The sequence below is a fragment of the Gigantopelta aegis genome, chromosome 9, assembly GCF_016097555.1.
Source record: "Gigantopelta aegis isolate Gae_Host chromosome 9, Gae_host_genome, whole genome shotgun sequence".
In the NCBI taxonomy this organism is placed as follows: domain Eukaryota; kingdom Metazoa; phylum Mollusca; class Gastropoda; order Neomphalida; family Peltospiridae; genus Gigantopelta; species Gigantopelta aegis.
In genome coordinates this window covers 1715886-1733382 of record NC_054707.1, presented here as the reverse complement: position 1 = coordinate 1733382, position 17497 = coordinate 1715886, and the positions used below count along the sequence as shown (strand labels likewise).

Genomic DNA, 17497 nt, shown 5'->3' with positions numbered 1-17497 from the left:
AATGCTACCAATGGATTTCTAATTCTGGATAGTCTTAAGAATAAAAAGAAATACATTTTACTGACTTGAGCAAAAAAAAAATGCAAATTTGCATAACTGCCTGGACTATAACGTGGAATATATACAAGCGCCATAATATGTATACACAACATTACATTGGAGACTTTACTGTTAATCAGATCGTGTCCTTGTACGAAATTCCCACAATAATTGGTTTTATTTTACAGCTTACACCTCAAGTACAAATCTTGCATTAGCCTCGCCGATTGCAACAATGATGCTGTCTATGGACCACTCAGAGTCGAGGCCATCAACGATATGAACATGTTGTGTAACAGCGGTAGGTAAACTCCAAACTACTAGCGTAGCCATGGGATGTGATCATCTTCGCAAGTCAAGGTACCGTTCCATATACATACTATAACGGAATGGCTACCTTGACTTGCGAACATGAGATATAATATAATACAATGCACATATCGGCGTCGGTGGTGCAGTCTCTCTGAAAACGTTACTCTCAGGTACACGGGTCTTGTTGGCTTGTAAGTAAATGGCCCATCCACAGCAACACATTACCTAGAGACCTTGCAAATTTACATACCATTATTAACCGGGTTAATAAAGTAAATTATCACATGGGTTTATGGCATGGATATCAAGGGTAAGTTATAGGATAAATATATATATATATATATATATATATATATATATATATATATAACTTTCTTTCTCGCCTCTCTCTCTCTCTCTCTCTCTCTCTCTCTCTCTCTCTCTCTCTCTCTCTCTCTCTCTCTCTCTCTCTCACACACACACACACACGCACACACAAATGTCAAAATATCCATACACGCTAAATAGCAGGCTCGGGGGACCTCTAGCTGCCCCCAATAATTCTGAATAAAAAATATTATTGGTAGTAAATGTTACTTGTAGAATTCAGGAAATTTCATTTTAGGACCTCGAGTTTTCAACATTTTACGGGGGAGCATACCCCCTCCCCGAACGCCCATACCCCCCCCCCCCCCCGAACGCCCTGGAAACTGCTTTGCGCCCTCGATCTCAGTCATCCACCTACCCAACTCCCATGTCTACTTGCTTCCGCCGTACCTGACTTGGAGTCGTAGTCTAAAATGGGCTCAGATGTTGTTTAGCAAACATTTCTTTCCTTTCCTTTCAGATGGGGCCATGATGGTTGCTTCAATCTCGACCATGCTTGTCGCTCTCCTCGCAATGTTCTTCAAGTAAAGAACTTTCAGGTATAAGAAAACGGTTTTCTCTTGTAATACCGAGTGACATAAAAAAAAACCACACACCCATAAACATGCACGCAGTTCAACTACCACTACAATACCACCAGTAATAGCACTACTACTGATGTTACTACTACTACTACTACTACTACTACTACTACTACTACTACTACTACTACTACTACTACTGCTGCTACTGCTACTACCACTACAATACCACCAGTAACAGCACTACTACTACTACTACTACTACTACTACTACTACTACACATACAACCATTACTGAAAGCACTACTATTGTAACTATCCCTACTTATTACCAATAGGAGCAGAGAGAAAGAAGTGGGGAAAGAAAAGTGATCTTTCCCTAGGGAAAACACATTTCTTCCCCAAGATACGATTTGACGTCATAAACATTAATTGTGTGTACGAATAGTTTCCATGGTATCAGTCATGTCAACAACTAACTTACGTCATCAGCAATATGTACGTCTTAGCTATGACGCAAACTTCTTTTCAACAACAGTATCGTTAAAAAATCTTCCATAAAATGATAAATATTGAAAATGGGTAATAAATAGAATACCCAACTCGGTAATACCGTCTGTCTCTCTCTCTCTCTCTCTCTCTCTCTCTCTCTCTCTCTCTCTCTCTCTCTCTCTCTCTCTCTCTCTCTCTCTCTCTCTCTCTCTCTCTCTCTCTCTCTCTGTGTGTGTGTGTGTGTGTGTGTGTGTCTTTCTGTCTCTCTCGCTCTCGTGAAGGACAACATCAAATCACTCGTGCAAGATAAACGGTATTGCCTCGTAACTCGTTGAGTATTCTCTAATGGTATTACTGCTAGTATTACCACTACTTCTACAACTACTCCTACTCCTACTCCTACTACGATTCAAATAGTACACAGTATTGATATTTCGCTGGTATTTAGTACTGTCTAACAGGTCTACAACATGCAAGTTGGTTCCAATTCGATTTATTGATAATAATGTAATTATAACTATCAAATGAATCTGCAATTGCATTTTATTTTGCAGAGCCAGGCAATACTAATGAAGTCACCTACTCTCTGAGATGACCAGCCGCGTCTGTTGACGGCTTTAAGAGATTTGTTTTTCTACAATATTAAAGTCTTCTTCTTACTAAACTCTATATTTGTATCCTTCTTAAATAAAGAAAATAATCTTTGAACATTTGTTATGTGTTACCTTCTTTCACTGCCGTCATAATTCGGGCGAAGATAAATAAGCCTGCACCCCCCCCCCCCCCCCCCCCACACACACACACACACCCTCTACAAAAATGGGAGCCCGTACGGCTATGGTTGCCGTATATCAAATGCCATGCTATAATGCTGATTTGACGAGCTATTTTGGGGGTTAGGCCTGGTGCTTATAAAACTTTTAGAGTCTAGACTCGAGACTAATAGAGTCTGAAACAATAGTAATGTCATGGCAACGTCATACAAAGTGTATATGTGTGACGTCATTAAAGATTGAATCTGGAGTCTAAATATAGGTCAGGAGGCATAGGAAAGGCCGGAGCGAAGCTGAGCCCGCTCTTATTTCTGAAGAAACGTCTTAAGCCTTCAAACCGATTTAGACGGCATTTCATAGGTTCTTTATTTGATATGGGCGGGGCAAGCGTCATTGCGTGTTCGCGCCAGTTGTTTTGACATAATTCGTACAGCTCTTGGCGATGATGTTTGGCCAATTGTGTCGAAGTAATTTTGGTCATGTGACTTGTTATTACGACTGTATTTTCGTGTGTCTTCACGATTAAGACGATCGAAATGCTGATATCCGATTGGTTGAATTGGAGAGAAACCGAGTAAATGCCGTCTAAAAGTTTTATAAGCACGGACCCTGGGGCATGATTCATTGTCGCAGGATCGAACCACCTCGGTGGATCCATTCAAAATATTTTTTCTCGTTCCAACCAGTGCACCACAACTGGTCAAAGGCCGTTTCTTCTGATGACTACGTGTCAGAATTACCAAATGTTTGACATCCAATACCAATGTGATCTAGTGATGTCACTAAGCAAAACCAACTCTTTTCTCGTTTCCCAGGCGTAAAAGCGTCCACGTGATGTGTGGTCGGTCTAGGATCGATGCTCGTTGGTGGGCCCACTGGACTATTTCTCGTTCCAGCTAGTGCACTACGACTTGTATATCAAAGGTTGTGGTTTGTGCTATCCTGCCTGTGGGATGGTGCATATAAAAGATATTTTGCTACTATACCTAATGTAAAAATGTAGCGGGTATCGTCTCTAAGACCAGCCTCGGTGGTGTCGTGGTTAGGTCATCGGTGTACAGGCTGGTAGGTACTGGGTTCGGATCCCAGTCGAGGCATGGGATTTTTAATCCAGATACCGACTCCAAACCCTGAGTGAGTGCTTCGCAAGGCTTAATGGGTAGGTGTAAACCACTTGCACCGACCAGTGATCCATAACTGGTTCAACAAAGGCCATGGTTTGTGCAATACTGCCTGTGGGAACCGCAACTAAAAGATCCCTTGCTGCCTGTCGTAAAAGAGTAGCCTATGTGACGACATCGGGTTTCCTCTCAAAAACAGTGTCAGAATGACCATATGTTTGACGTCCAATGGCCGATGATAAAATAAAAAATCAATGTGCTCTAGTGGCGTCGTTAAATAAAGCAAACTTTACTTTTTTCGTCTCCAAGACTATATGTCAAAATACCAAATGTCTGACATCCAATAGCCGATGATTAATAAATCAATGTGTTCTAGTGGTGTCGCTAAACAAAACAATTAACTGTTGCTCTTTGAAGGGGAAGTAAACTCAAATATGAGTCTTATGTGTTGGAAAGATGCATACCCGGACCACCAGCACATACTGACACTTTAAGAGATGCATACCCGGACCACCAGCACATACTGACACTTTAAGAGATGCATACCCGGACCACCAGCACATACTGACACTTTAAGAGATGCATACCCGGACCACCAGCACATACTGACACTTTAAGAGATGCATACCCGGACCACCAGCACATACTGACACTTTAAGAGATGCATACCCGGACCACCAGCACATACTGACACTTTAAGAGATGCATATCTGGACCACCAGCACATACTGACACTTTAAGAAATGCATACCCGGACCACCAGCACATACTGACACTTTAAGAGATGCATACCCGGACCACCAGCACATACTGACACTTTAAGAAATGTATACCCGGACCACCAGCACATACTGACACTTTAAGAAATGCATACCCGGACCACCAACACATACTGACACTTTAAGAAATGCATACCCGGACCACCAGCACATACTGACACGTTAAGAAATGCATACCCGGACCACCAGCACATACTGACACTTCAAGAAATGCATACCCGGACCACCAGCACATACTGACACTTTAAGAAATGCATACCCGGACCACCAACACATACTGACACTTTAAGAAATGCATACCCGGACCACCAGCACATACTGACACTTTAAGAAAGGAAAAACGCGTAATTTTAAAGTCAATAAAAAACATGATTATTCCTGCTAATGGGGGCAGCCATTTTGTTTCGTTTTCTTGGCGTCCGGTACTATAGCTGGGGGCGAAGTGACGTCTGCTCCTACCAACTCCTGTATTCACAGTGTAAACACACGCAGTAATTTACGACAAGGCGCTTTGATTTCATCAACCTCACTTGTAAAACAACATAAATCACTTACTAGTATAATAAACTATAGTATTTTTCTTACTTAAAACATCCAAAGAAAAATATGCATATTATTAGGCCTATTGGAAGGGTACGTTGTATTGTAATTGTATTTTATTATTGCCTTTATTATTCTATTGTATTTGTATTATACTATTGTCTCTATTACTGTATTGCATTTGTATTAATACCATTGTACTATTGTCTCCTGTAAACCCTATCGTGTCACTACAGTGTATATATCATGTTCCTCATATGCTGTTTTGTAACGGCCTGAGCGTAATAAAGTTCTGTTCTGTTCGGTTACCTTCCAAAAATACACCTACCAATCAGGAACCACAGGTACAGACCACGGAAAGAATAGACCAATTAACTAAGAAAACATTCTGTATGCATGGACAAAACATGATACAGTTATTTCAAGACTTTGACAATAGTGGTTTATTTTGTATTGAAAAATAATATACATTTATGGCTGGCTTACTAGGATGGATATTATTACAGAACATTGCGATGCATTCACAAAAATCAGGTACGTTTCTTTTTTCCATTCGAAGACTAATTCCTGACGTGACGCCTTTTAAGTATTACGTAACAACCGGCTCGCCAGAGGGCATATTCACTGGGATGGAACAAAATGTCTGCGCCCGTTATATATAATAGCCGTCACATTTAACTGTTTTAAATGTAATAATATACTTGTCGATATTAAGCAATAATGTGCATTAAATATCGTTGAATATGCATACTATTATCCTGTTCAATTATTTAGACCCAAAGTTTTTTGCAAATGTTACGTTTATGTCCTATTCGATATTTGTTTTCTTTGCATTTACATGAAAACAAACCGAAACCCCGACAGGTTTTATATACAAATCATCATATAAAATGCACGAAGTTGATTAATTCCACTTTTTAAAAATCTCTGTGTCTTTTGAATGCACGTTATTTCTCCTATAAATAACTACGGTCATTTGCATATCAAAAGCATCATTCTATAGTGCGTTTCAAACTAATGTTCGGTTCTATCGTCCTATCCGCACAAATCGTAGTATGACCTATATTTAAGAAAATATCTGTAAACATGAAGTAGGCGCGGATTCAGGTGGGGAGTTCAAGTGACAAAACCTCAGTTTGAAGAAAAAAATATGTATCAAATATTATAATTATATTGTGGAATACACAAGCGCGCGCGCTGAAGGGAGAGACAGACAGACAGACAGAGAGAGTGAGAGATAGAGAGACAGAGAGAGAGAGAGAGAGAGAGAGAGAGAGAGAGAGAGAGAGAGAGAGAGAGAGAGAGAGAGAGAGAGAGAGAGAGAAACGTCATTTATGTAACGACGCACTCAACATATTTTAATCTATGGTTATATGGTTATAGAGAGAGAGAGAGAAGAATATGGTATGCATGCGATTGGTGGAGGTGTGACCCTCTGCACAACCCCAACCCCACTTAAGGCTTCTTTTGTATATGGAGCGGGACGTAGCTCAGAGGTAAAGCGTTCGCTCATGGTAGGTCGACTGATCGATCCCACATGGTGGACCCATTGGGTTGTGTCTAGTTCCAGCCTGTGCACCACAACTGATGTATAAAGGCTGTGGTATGTGCTATCCTGTCTATGGGATGGTGCATATAAAACGTCCCTTATTGCTTATCAAAATTGCTTATCGGAAACAGTGGCCCATGTGGCGGTAGCGAGTTTCTTTCTCACTGTCATAATGCTCCTTAACCGTTTTGTCTGACGCCACATAAACGTATATCAAATGCGTTAAATAAACATTTCTCTCGTATGTATGTGTAGTCTATATGCATTTCTAGTCGATTAGTTTACAGGTTGTTAGGTTGTTTGATAGTGAATGATATGGAAATAAATTGTTTTTGGTGTTAAAGAGTTCATGCATACATTAAAGTAATACTCCTGATGGGTATGGAGAAATAACTTAATCAGTCGACGAACTCATTTCTTCATCACTATCTTCGTTAAGGGGGACTATCACAGGGGGTATTTTATTTCTTATAAAACTATTTTGTTTTCTAAAATCTTCTTCGATCTTTATTACATGTTTAACTGCGTCAGAGAAGTGTGTAGGTGTGACAGAGTTCAATGCATGTGCAAGTTCTCTCCGCAACGTGGTAATTTTACCATCATTATGACGAGCTATGTGCCCTTTGACTTGACTCCAGACCAGTTCTATCGGATTGAGTTCAGAATGTCTTGGCGGCAGTCTTAGACACAAGTGCCCATGGCGTTCAGCAATATCATCAGTAACAAATTGCTTTGCACATTTGTTACTTTTCACAAGTTCATAAAGAACTGGCTTTGTCATGTTACTCTCAAAAGGTATATTTTTGTTTCGTAGCCACGACTGAATTTCTTCCTTTTTAGCGTTTAGTGCAGGACATCGTGTAATCTCAGTTAATTTGTTGTGGTAGCTTGCGTTATCCATGACGATAACAGAAGGTTCTGGTAGAGAAGGCATAAGTTGTTCTTCAAACCATTTGATGAAATTTTCATGATTCATCTCACCATGATAGTCTCCGTCTGTTTTTTAGCCTCAAAGATCAATTCACAGCCATCTATCAATCCATATTTATCACAGCCAGCATGACAAATAATAAGTCTTTTTCCCTTCCCAGTCACCGAACAGAGTTTAGGAACTCGATCAGCAGCGTCTGATTTCGGCAGGTGATTGGCGGTACTTGTGCCCGGGTGGATATCTGTCCAGTGGTGGGATGTTGTGTGGTTGACATTCACCCAGGTCTCATCTTGATACACTATTAAATACCCCTGTTCTCGTAAACTGGATATTTCATGGAGATAGGACAGTCTCCTGTCTGATATATTGGCGTCCTCAAAAATCACTTTTCCGGTTGTAGACATATGTTGGTATTTAAAATCGAGGTCATGGAGTGTTCTTCGTAAAGTTGATATGGATATGTTGATTCCACATTCCTCCCTTAAAGCCACGTTAATCTTATGTAATGTAGGTAATTCGCCCTCTCTATAAAATCTGAATACTCGTCGTCTAATAACATCTTTATCAAATAAATCGATGAGTTTTCGGTCGCGTTTTTTAACAGTGATTTCTGTGCTTGGATTCGTAGAGCTTAGATTGTTCACAGTTCTTTTTACTGTTGAAACCGAAACTTTAAGTGCAGCGGCAATTCGATCGACAATTCGATAAGAAGCATACCTAGGTCTACCGCGCTGATATTCATCTTCAAAATAATCGAAAACGTTCTTAATACACGATTTTACATCAACTGAAGTGTTTCTCGATTTACCCATATTTTTCCTCAAATAACAATAACAAGAATGTCGACTAATACATTTTCAATGAATTTATATACCCTACCTAACTTGTATTTTACGTGGTTTACACATTGCTACAATAGCACGTGCAGTCATAGATCGAAATAATGATGTTATTGACCAAGCAATGCTATCGTATTTTGAACATTCAGGGTTGTGTCTGCGGGATGAAAAAGTGGTTGAAACCATACGAGTCCGAACAATAGCCCTTTGGTTTTTCGCATTACAAATGCAACACCCAACCCCCAAACCCCAGCCCCTAGCACCACCCTAAATACTATATATATATATATATATATATATATATATATATATATATATATATATATATATATACGTATGAGTTCCCAATTTAGAGGCAAATTAAATAACATTTTTATTATTATTTGATGTTGGTGGCCTTTGACATTTTATCCCCCCCCCCCCGGTCTTCTGGGTCCGACCCTGCATTAAATTTATTTATAAATTTGGAAAGCACATTCCTGCGGTGTGTGAGGTGATTTGTGTTTAGTACTGTGCTACACCTCAGTTGTGTTAGGTTAGGTATGGTATGCTAATATACAATTGATATAATAAAATAAAAATACATAATACATCAGCTAAATTTATTAAATATAATGCACCTACAAGAAAGGGTTACATGTTCTGTTTGTTTACATCTATGTTTAACGGAAAGATTAGACAATGCTGTTACACACTGCAAAACAATAATAACCTTGATTTAGTGAAACAAGCTATACGGCCTTCACGTAGCCTCAGATCCCAATGTTTTGATATGCAAATGACCGTAGTTATTTATAGGAGAAATAACGTGCATTCAAAAGACACAGAGATTTTTAAAAAAAGTGGAATTAACTCAACTTCGTGCATTTTATATGATGATTTGTATATAAAACCTGTCGGGGTTTGGGTTTGTTTTCATGTAAATGCAAAAAAAACAAATATCGAATAAGACATAAACGTAACATTTGCAAAAAACTTTGGGTCTAAATAATTGAACAGGATAATAGTCCAAAAGCCTTGCGCAAGCATTCCTTTAATAGTCCATGGGCCAGACCACAATTTGGTACCATCCAGAGGGACAAAGGCTCATAGGGTTTTTTTGTAGGTCTATGCATGTAGATAATAAAATGAGGTGATAGCCTTTCGTATCGAGTAGCTTTCTGTCATTTTCACCTTGAAAACTGAATAGTGTGTGGAAAAAATTCCGAAGCATATTTTGGGGGTAGGGAAACTTAATTTGGAATAACTTTCCTTAGAATTATCCTATCATAGGAATTCACCACACAAAATGTGTGTTTTGAAGCCCTCTAACGATTGCTTATCATAATATGCAAATGAACCACAAAAGTAGGTCATCAGAGGTCAAAAGGTCACCGATTTTGGGTCGAGCTCAAAATTTACGGATTTCAACTTTGCCTCGTCATCTGTTGGGACATTTGGCAAAAATCAGGCCTAGAAATGGCTGGAAACTGTGTCAGAAGGAATTTCCAACCATTTAAAGGCACCCATGTTCAGTCATCTAGAAAAATATTGAAACGAAACAAACGAGCCAAGGTAAGTTTTTGCAGAAATTTATACTTTTATGATATATCAGTACTAATACCAACATCAACCTTAAATCACACTATAATGACAATAAGTGTCACAAAATGTTTATTACAAAGCAGTTGTGCATCTTTTTGAGTAACTGAAGCATGAAGGTCAAAAGGTCACCTATATTCGGTCATGCTGGAAATTTTCAATGTTCAGCACGCTAGCATCATGTTTTTGGCCAGCCATTAAGATAATAACTCGAAATAGCTTGGGACACATCTATGGAAACCATACTTAATAATTACACTTTAACAAACACTTTACCTATTTTACTATTATTGCTAACAGACCCAAACGAATAGAAGCTTGCTCGTGTAATTTTAAGCAAATCCATTTATTAAGCACCCAAACGTCCCAAGTAAAGATTGTACCTACTTGTCCATTATTATGCAGGTAATGCTATAATCTTATCTTTAAGTCCTATTGCAATGGCGAGAGACCTAATGGGACGACACCCACTTGACTTACTGCAGGTCTTATAGGCTACAGGTAGAAAAGCTGTCTTTATTAAAAGTCCATCACCACCCCTCCACCGTGTGCGTGCATTTTGGTAACTGTTCACTGGTGAGCCATAATGCATCTTGGCAGGCAACCTGTTTTTGGGTGCTCACAGTCGGGAATCCTGGTGTAAATGAAATGGTTTCTATCACCTTCCTATTGCTTCATTGAAAATTTTCAGGTCGCTGAATTCATTATACAAGATAATTATAATGCGTTTCAGTAGCTGGAGATATGGACCATCTGTACCTGCCTTGGTGTAAGAGTTGAGTGCCATATTGGCAACGACACAGATCACATCAGGGTAGCACACTAGACTGGCCATCTATTTTTTTCGAAAAAACAACAACACCCAGCAATGTAGTGTTAACATCCTCTGAAGATGTTTGATGGGCAGCAAGGCCAGGGATTTCATTTTAGCCAGGATGCCTGCTTCCTCGAATACCGTTTCTTTGTTTTTCTCCCGTGGATGGTTTGATTACTGTTCATGATGTACGTGTCCCATACCAACGCTAGGAGGTCGGTATCAGATGCAATTTTGAGTTTCCCCCTTATGTCTGACCCGACATGGGAAATGGTTACTCGACAAACACTGTAGGATTCGTGTATTCCAGGCTCATGTGATACTGAGATAGCTCATCTGACAGAGAACACGGGACACGACACTGTCAATAATCCCATACCGAAATGGAAGTACTGTGTTTTCACCATTCATCTTATTATTATCCATATAATTATGTTTATGTCAAAAGAAAAAAAAGACGTTGCTAGCATACTCATGAAATGTCAGGCTACTTGTAAAAACAAGGTTCTATGAAACTGGACTGATATTTTACGTGATTCAGCCAACAAAGAGGAACTAAATAGTACTCTACACTACCAGCATTGTCACCGTAGACTGCCACGAAGAGAAATAACCATTACGTTTGGTGCCATAGTTATTCTTCAAGCAAATGTTCGTTCAATGCCACCATGTGACTATGTGGAATCAGACACCACACGTTTAATTCATGTGCAGAACATTATTATGAACGACTGTACCAGCTATCATGTGCACACTGTTAACACAAATATATACGTCGTCCCAAGTGGCAAGTTCCATCATTTATTTACCTTGGGTAAAACAAATGTGAGAATATGGTTTGCCTGTGGTACAGGTAAATTCTTTACACATCATCACATTAATGATATATATGACGTCCTGGGAAAAGAGACATACTTGTCCCTGCTTCTTTTCCATAGCGTAACAGGATATAATACTATACTTTCTTTGGAAATAAAAGGTAAAAGGACCGCACGGGATGCATGGAACTGCTACCCTGGTGTGACCAGTGCCTTTACCTAACACCCGTGTTTTTGCCTTACACCACAGTATATGCACATGATCCATACTCCAGCTCTTCACCGTAAGTTTTTATAATAAGACCAGTGACCTGCCAGAATGGAACAACAATGAAAACCATTTCATCATCTTAGGATGCACCCACTATTGCTCAACCTGTGACTCATCAGTGGACAGAATAAATAAATTGCATCTACTCCAAAGGAGAAGGGTTGGTCTTTTGATAAAGCCAGTCCTGCATTCCTATATGCAGTACCAAACCTCTTACCCTCAAATACTGCAGTGTTGTTACAATAGTCTAAGTGGATGTGGCACTAGATATATACGATAAAATATAAGATACATTTTATTTCTGCAGATCACAGTTTATAAATAATGTATATATGGCCTATGTATTAAAGGGCTGCAAACTTACCAAGTATATGTGGCCAAAGCTGTAAAGATACTTAGAAACTGAACTAAATGCAAAGGATTACATTCTACCTCCATTTGGTGAAAGTGAAACGGACAGCTAGTGCCATCTATTGACAATAGTTTTAATGGGGAGTAATCGTTTTTTAATGACATTTTGAAGGAATTTCAAGATTTCCACTAGCCTGTACCTGTTCAATCTGAAAACAAAAACTGAATTGGGGTGCTCAGACACAACCACAGGTGTTTATTATGACTTTTTCACTGCCGTTTACATCCTTATTTTTCAGGATGAGCTTGGTTGGTACCATCAAATCATAGAAAACTGAACTGTGTCTTTTTGACCTCTGATGACCAACTTTTATACATGCCAATAATAATTTTCTTTAAAAGACATCAGATGCCAAGAGCACTTCATAATAAACATTTTGAGTGTTTATTTGTTTTAATAGGGTGTTGTGTCAGTTAATGGTGATGGTAAATTTGATATATCATAAAAGAATCAATTTCTGCAAAGACTGATCTTGGCTCGTTTGTTTCCATTTCAATATTTTTCTAGATGCCTGAACATGGGTGCCTTTAAATGGTTGGAAATTCCTTCTGACACAGTTTCCAGCCATTTGTAAGCCTGATTTTGGCAAATGTCCCAATATATAATGAGGGGTGAGGGCGGTCTTTTGATAAAGCCAGTCCTGCGTTCCTATATGCAGTACCCATCCTGTGACCCTCAAATACTGCAGTGTTGTTATAATAGTCTAAGTGGATGTGGCACTAGATGTATACGATAAAATCAGATACTTTTTATTACTACAGATCACAGTTTATAAATAATGTATATATGGCCTATGTATGATTTTTTTTTTCATTTAGCCACATTAGTTGGAATCCATATTTATAAGTAGAGCATTGGTGAGATCTGTGTTGCCTTTAGGGATACCATCTTTTGTATAGACCTACGTAGGCCTATCCCATCAAGTAGCGATAACATCTTTTGTATAGACCTATGTAGGCCTATCCCATCAAGTAGGGATACCATCTTTTGTATAGACCTATGTAGGCCTATCCCATCAAGTAGGGATACCATCTTTTGTATAGGCCTATGTAGGGCTATGTATCCCATCAAGTAAGGATACCATCTTTTGTATAGACCTATGTAGGCCTATGTAGGCCTATCCCATCAAGTAGGGATACCATCTTTTGTATAGACCTATGTAGGTCTATGTATCCCATCAAGTAAGGATACCATCTTTTGTATAGGCCGATGTAGGTCTATGTATCCCATCAAGTAAGGATACCATCTTTTGTATAGGCCTATGTAGGTATATGTATCCCATAAAGTAAGGATACCATCTTTTGTATAGGCCTATGTAGGTCTATGTATCCCATCAAGTAAGGATACCATCTTTTGTATAGGCCTATGTAGGTATATGTATCCCATCAAGTAGGGATACCATCTTTTGTATAGGCCTATGTAGGTCTATGTATCCCATCAAGTAGGGATACCATCTTTTGTATTGGCCTATGTAGGTCTATGTATCCCATCAAGTAGGGATACCATCTTTTGTTTAGGCCTATGTAGGTCTATGTATCCCATCAAGTAAGGATACCATCTTTTGTATAGGCCTATGTAGGTCTATGTATCCCATCAAGTAGGGATACCATCTTTTTTATAGACCTATGTAGGCCTATCCCATCAAGTAAGGATACCATCTTTTGTATAGGCCCATGTAGGTCTATGTATCCCATCAAGTAGGGATACCATCTTTTTTATAGACCTATGTAGGCCTATCCCATCAAGTAGGGATACCATCTTTTGTATAGGCCTATGTAGGTCTATGTATCCCATCAAGTAGGGATACCATCTTTTGTTTAGGCCTATGTAGCTCTATGTATCCCATCAAGTAAGGATACCATCTTTTGTATAGGCCTATGTAGGTCTATGTATCCCATCAAGTAGGGATACCATCTTTTTTATAGACCTATGTAGGCCTATCCCATCAAGTAGGGATACCATCTTTTGTATAGGCCTATGTAGGGCTATGTATCCCATCAAGTCAGGATACCATCTTTTGTATAGGCCGATGTAGGTCTATGTATCCCATCAAGTCAGGATACCATCTTTTGTATAGGCATATGTAGGTCTATATATCCCATCAAGTAAGGATACCATCTTTTGTATAGGTCGATGTAGGTCTATGTATCCCATCAGGTAAGGATACCATATTTTGTATAGGCCGATGTAGGTCTATGTATCCCATCAAGTAAGGATTCCATATTTTGTATAGGCCTATGTAGGTCTATGTATCCCATCAAGTAAGGATACCATCTTTTGTATAGACCGATGTAGGTCTATGTATCCCATCAGGTAAGGATACCATCTTTTGTATAGGCCGATGTAGGTCTATGTATCCCATCAGGTAAGGATACCATCTTTTGTATAGGCCTATGTAGGTCTATGTATCCCATCAAGTAAGGATACCATCGTTTGTATAGACCGATGTAGGGCCATGTATCCCATCAGGTAAGGATACCATCTTTTGTATAGGCCGATGTAGGGCTATGTATCCCATCAGGTAAGGATACCATCTTTTGTATAGGCCGATGTAGGTCTATGTATCCCATCAGGTAAGGATACCATCTTTTGTATAGGCCGATGTAGGTCTATGTATCCCATCAGGTAAGGATACCATCTTTTGTATAGGCCTATGTAGGTCTATGTATCCCATCAAGTAAGGATACCATCTTTTGTATAGGCCTATGTAGGTCTATGTATCCCATCAAGTAACAATACCATCTTTTGTATAGGCATATGTAGGTCTATGTATCCCATCAAGTAACAATACCATCTTTTGTATAGGCCTATGTAGGTCTATGTATCCCATCAAGTAGGGATACCATCTTTTGTATAGGCCTATGTAGGTCTATGTATCCCATCAAGAAAGGATACCATCTTTTGTATTGGCCTATGTAGGTCTATGTATCCCATCAAGTAGGGATACCATCTTTTGTTTAGGCCTATGTAGCTCTATGTATCCCATCAAGTAAGGATACCATCTTTTGTATAGGCCTATGTAGGTCTATGTATCCCATCAAGTAACAATACCATCTTTTGTATAGGCCTATGTAGGTCTATGTATCCCATCAAGTAGGGATACCATCTTTTTTATAGACCTATGTAGGCCTATCCCATCGAGTAAGGATACCATCTTTTGTATAGGCCCATGTAGGTCTATGTATCCCATCAAGTAGGGATACCATCTTTTTTATAGACCTATGTAGGCCTATCCCATCAAGTAGGGATACCATCTTTTGTATATGCCTATGTAGGTCTATGTATCCCATCAAGTAGGGATACCATCTTTTGTTTAGGCCTATGTAGCTCTATGTATCCCATCAAGTAAGGATACCATCTTTTGTATAGGCCTATGTAGGTCTATGTATCCCATCAAGTAGGGATACCATCTTTTGTATAGGCCTATGTAGGGCTATGTATCCCATCAAGTAAGGATACCATCTTTTGTATAGGCCGATGTAGGTCTATGTATCCCATCAGGTAAGGATACCATCTTTTGTATAGGCCTATGTAGGTCTATGTATCCCATCAAGTAAGGATACCATCTTTTGTATAGGCCCATGTAGGTCTATGTATCCCATCAAGTAGGGATACCATCTTTTTATAGACCTATGTAGGCCTATCCCATCAAGTAGGGATACCATCTTTTGTATATGCCTATGTAGGTCTATGTATCCCATCAAGTAGGGATACCATCATTTGTTTAGGCCTATGTAGCTCTATCTATCCCATCAAGTAGGGATACCATCTTTTGTATTTAGGTCTAGTATCCCATCAAGTAGGGGCCTATGTATCCCATCAAGTAAGGATACCATCTTTTGTATAGGCCTATGTAGGTCTATGTATCCCATCAAGTAGGGATACCATCTTTTGTATAGGCCTATGTAGGCTATGTATCCCATCAAGTAGGGATACCATCTTTTGTATATGCCTATGTAGGTCTATGTATCCCATCAAGTAGGGATACCATCTTTTGTATAGGCCTATGTAGGTCTATGTATCCCATCAAGTAAGGATACCATCTTTTGTATAGGCCTATGTAGGTCTATGTATCCCATCAAGTAGGGATACCATCTTTTGTATAGGCCTATGTAGGTCTATGTATCCCATCAAGTAAGGATACCATCTTTTGTATAGGCCTATGTAGGTCTATGTATCCCATCAAGTAAGGATACCATCTTTTGTATAGGCCTATGTAGGTCTATGTATCCCATCAAGTAAGGATACCATCTTTTGTATAGGCCTATGTAGGTCTATGTATCCCATCAAGTAGGGATACCATCTTTTGTATAGGCCTATGTAGGTCTATGTATCCCATCAAGTAAGGATACCATCTTTTGTATAGGCCTATGTAGGTCTATGTATCCCATCAAGTAGGGATACCATCTTTTTTATAGACCTATGTAGGCCTATCCCATCAAGTAAGGATACCATCTTTTGTATAGGCCCATGTAGGCCTATCCCATCAAGTAAGGATACCATCTTTTGTATAGGCCTATGTAGGCCTATGTATCCCATCAAGTAGGGATACCATCTTTTGTATAGGCCTATGTAGTCCTATGTAGGCCTATGTATCCCATCAAGTAGGGATACCATCTTTTGTATAGGCCTATGTAGGCCTATGTAGGTCTATGTATCCCATCAAGTAGGGATACCATCTTTTGTATAGGCCTATATAGGCCTATGTAGGTCTATGTATCCCATCAAGTAGGGATACCATCTTTTGTATAGGCCTATGTAGGTCTATGTATCCCATCAAGTAAGGATACCATCTTTTGTATAGGCCTATGTAGGTCTATGTATCCCATCAAGTAAGGATACCATCTTTTGTATAGGCCTATGTAGGTCTATGTATCCCATCAAGTAAGGATACCATCTTTTGTATAGGCCGATGTAGGTCTATGTATCCCATCAAGTAAGGATACCATCTTTTGTATAGGCCGATGTAGGTCTATGTATCCCATCAAGTAAGGATACCATCATAGGCCTATGTTATGTATCCCATCAAGTAAGGATACCATCGTTTGCATAGGTATGTAGGGCCATGTATCCCACCAGGTAAGGATACCCTCTTTTGTATAGGCCGATGTAGGTCTATGTATCCCATCAAGTAAGGATACCATCTTTTGTATAGTCCTATGTAGGTCTATGTATCCCATCAAGTAAGGATACCATCTTTTGTATAGGCCGATGTAGGTCTATGTATCCCATCAAGTAAAAATACCATCTTTTGTATAGGCCTATGTAGGTCTATGTATCCCATCAAGTAGGGATACCATCTTTTGTATAGGCCTATGTAGGGCTATGTATCCCAGCAA

The 17497-nt window shown here is 39.3% G+C and overlaps 1 long non-coding RNA gene across 1 annotated transcript; it reads left to right on the top strand.

Annotated features, from left to right (window-relative positions):
* The first annotated feature begins 222 nt into the window (after window positions 1-222).
* On the top strand, window positions 223-2417 carry LOC121381088. Its single transcript, XR_005959045.1, has 3 exons — window positions 223-340; window positions 1178-1256; window positions 2285-2417. It is a non-coding gene; the product is annotated as an uncharacterized LOC121381088 (long non-coding RNA).
* The last annotated feature ends 15080 nt before the right edge of the window (window positions 2418-17497 follow it).